We start from the raw sequence: 3213 nt of genomic DNA on the forward strand, positions 1-3213 counted from the left end.
ATGCGTTATGGCTCCGCACGAGAGGAACGAAACGCATGAACAGCAAACATGCCGGCTATCGACAAGGCATGTACAGAAAAAAAAAAACCCTTAAAAATGTAATAAGAAGAAGAGCCAATCATCAGCATCATCAATCTCTATATACGGGTCACCGAAAAACTCAATTCGCTCGAATGATTCCGGAACCCTCATTACGCCACTTGCTTTTGGATTTCGATACTGTCTCTGGGATTTCGAACCGCGCAGCCCGTCTCAGACGATTTTTATCTGTTTTCTACGTCTTACTCCATCGACTTATGGCAGAAAAATGGAACAAGGGAGTTACTGCTTTTCTCTCTCCTATTTTTCCCGTTATGATTATTACTATTATTACCGTGGATGAAAATTATGGATTTGCGTGATCCTAAAGAAATGAAAATCTCGAAAAGAGAATAAAAAGTGTTTTTTCTCATGTTTAACTTCCCCCCGAGGGTCGATTTTTCTTTCGTGTCGTTTTTGTTTTCTTCCAGTTTCGATTCGTGTTGTTTTTATGTTCAGTTGAATTTTAGGGTTTTCTTAAAAATTTTGTTATCACGATATTGCTGAATATTTAATGCGAAAGAGTTACTTACTGATCTAGATTCTAGCGAAATGAATGAATCCACTAAAATTACGCTGTTTCCAATTCAAAAACGAATTTGAATATTTTACAATTGATATGTTTGTGTTTTTGCCTTTTTGCATCACAGAATCTGATTACTAAGCGGTATTCTGAACTGGAGGAGATACTCATTTCAGTATTTATATTTGTTAATATGAGGTCATCGTGCTGGACTTTCATCACGAGGATCCAGGTTCGAATTCCGTCGACGACATAGTGGTCGTCGGTTAAATTTGGTTTTCTGTGGTTTTCGACTCCGAGTCGCGAATGTGAGCAGGTGGCCCATTTGAAAGTCTCTCCGCAGACAGCAGGTAGACCTTCAACTTACAACAAATGATACTTACACAACATAGACATTCAGGCATTTACCATCTTCGCTTCAGAGTATAGAAGACAGGTTGCCGCACCAGCAGCACACGAAACAAGCACAACTCAACTTTGACAGCATAAATACGTTAATGGCCACACATACGCTCAGAACAGGTATTCTGGCATGTACCGATTCATTGGAAATTCCGCACAGGAATGTGTACGAGGTGCATGAATGGGTAAGTAGTAGTAGTATTTATAGATATTGTTATTAGTATTTATAGTTTATAGTTATCTTTAACGCGTTACTGTTGAAAATTTCCCATGAATTGGTACGAGCAACAGGCAAACTATCCAACGAGGTGGCTGAAGTAAAATAAAAATGCCCATAAAGTAATAATATGGATATTGGAAAAAAAAATTCATCAAATCAAAATAAAAGCAATTTTCACAAAAAAACCATAAGGAAAAATATGTTACTTTGCTCTTAAGAAATTATAGTTGTTTTATCTAAGTTTGAATAGCTTCTCGATTTATCCCAATACGTTTATCGTATTTATTTATGAATGTTGTGTAGAATACACAACACGTGGGGGCAGTGCCGTAACTACTACTCATTCCTGCACCCTGTGAAAGAATTTGTATTTAGGCCCCTTCAGAGATCCTTCCAAGTGGGGCCTGTGCAGGTACACCTGTTGCACCCGCTTAGTTACGGCACTGCGCGGAGGTATACGGTAACACACTATTCCATTTACTAATAACTTTGTTACAGAAAAATTCCCTGCGACTATACAACCCGGAATTGTCATTTACCAATCGATAATGGTGTGCCGTTGGCGTTAGAACTGGTGTGCCGTTAGAACTCGATAGACGGGGTATTAACAACTCGTAATCCATTCTATCCATCCCGTTGAAAAAATTTCAAATACTTCGATCATATTCCCTGACCGACGCCTGCGTTCAACCAATGTAAATATGTTAGAAAATCAAGTCACCGTTCCACAAGTAAAAATTGAATATCCAATTATAATTAAATGAAAATTATAAAAATTTATTTGATTGATATTAATTATATATATTCACACCGTTCCAATAAGAAAATTAGATCTACATGGAACTGTGAATTAGTGAACCATCGAAAGTTTTCAGGTATTCTGATTGTTCTTTGATTCACAGAAACGATGAGAAACACTGCCATAACGTATACGCGAATGTCTGAAATGTACGAATTTATCTATTCGGAGTGCAACTGTTTGTCTTCCAAATTAAACCATCAGCGAAGAACGACGAAAACTAGTTTTTAACTCAACAAAGGTAACAAAAAATTCGGCCAAACTGACCAAGTGTTTGCGTCGTCCGGAGAGAAAGATAGCCAAGTCCTGGCAGGGAACGTACGCAGGATCGACCTTTGAAGTTGCCACAAGAAATCTCTTGCACAGATATTTTGACTTACTAACAAATCTTAAAAAATTCTAGGCGCCAAAACTTCTTTTTACCCGAAGAAAAAGGTTCAAAATAATGCTTCTTTTGACTTCTTCAGAGCATAGTGACATCTTTCATGTTGTAGATGATATGCTGCTATAAATTCCAAACATTTTTTGCTGCTCTCAGCCTGCACTTTAGTAAGTGCACAGAGAAAATTTTAGGAGCCAATATGATAAGCGTGTAAAGGTATTTTATTTTGATATGTTTTTAACTAATTTTTACAAAAATATATTTAATTCGTGATCGCCTTGGTGGGGGTGGGGGGGTGGGGGGTTACGGTGAGTCCTGATCATCAGTGACTATCTTTCTAGGAATTAATGAGAAATTATGTTTATGGCCCCTTTAGACTATCCCAGGGCCATGAGCGAACCCCAGGTTCAGCCCAGGTATCACCCCAGGTTGGGAAAAAGCGGCTTTATAAACATTCACCTCGTCCTGAAATAGATCAATTCAATGGTATTTCAAGTCCGTAGACATTTGCTCCGAATGCCCATCGTTAAAAATCTCACGGAAGGTCTCGCTCAATGACTTCCGTTTGATGAGAATGGGTAACAGCACGAGGTTCATGTAAATGGTAATATAATCATGTGCAAACCCCGTGTAATTATTTTTCCCAACGGAAATCACTTGGTGTTTCTTTTATATATTAATGGTTCGTTTTTCTTTATTCGTTCAACCTCATAGAACAATTTCTTCGCCTCCGCCATCTTTCTGTTTTATCGTTATACTTCGATGGATGTCTCACAAGAATTGTTTCCGACTTGGTCCAGTGGCCACCT

The sequence above is a fragment of the Pholcus phalangioides genome, unplaced genomic scaffold, assembly GCF_987345545.1.
Source record: "Pholcus phalangioides strain wild (caught in Gottingen) unplaced genomic scaffold, Ppha-v1.0 ptg000009l_1, whole genome shotgun sequence".
Taxonomy (NCBI): Eukaryota; Metazoa; Arthropoda; class Arachnida; order Araneae; family Pholcidae; genus Pholcus; species Pholcus phalangioides.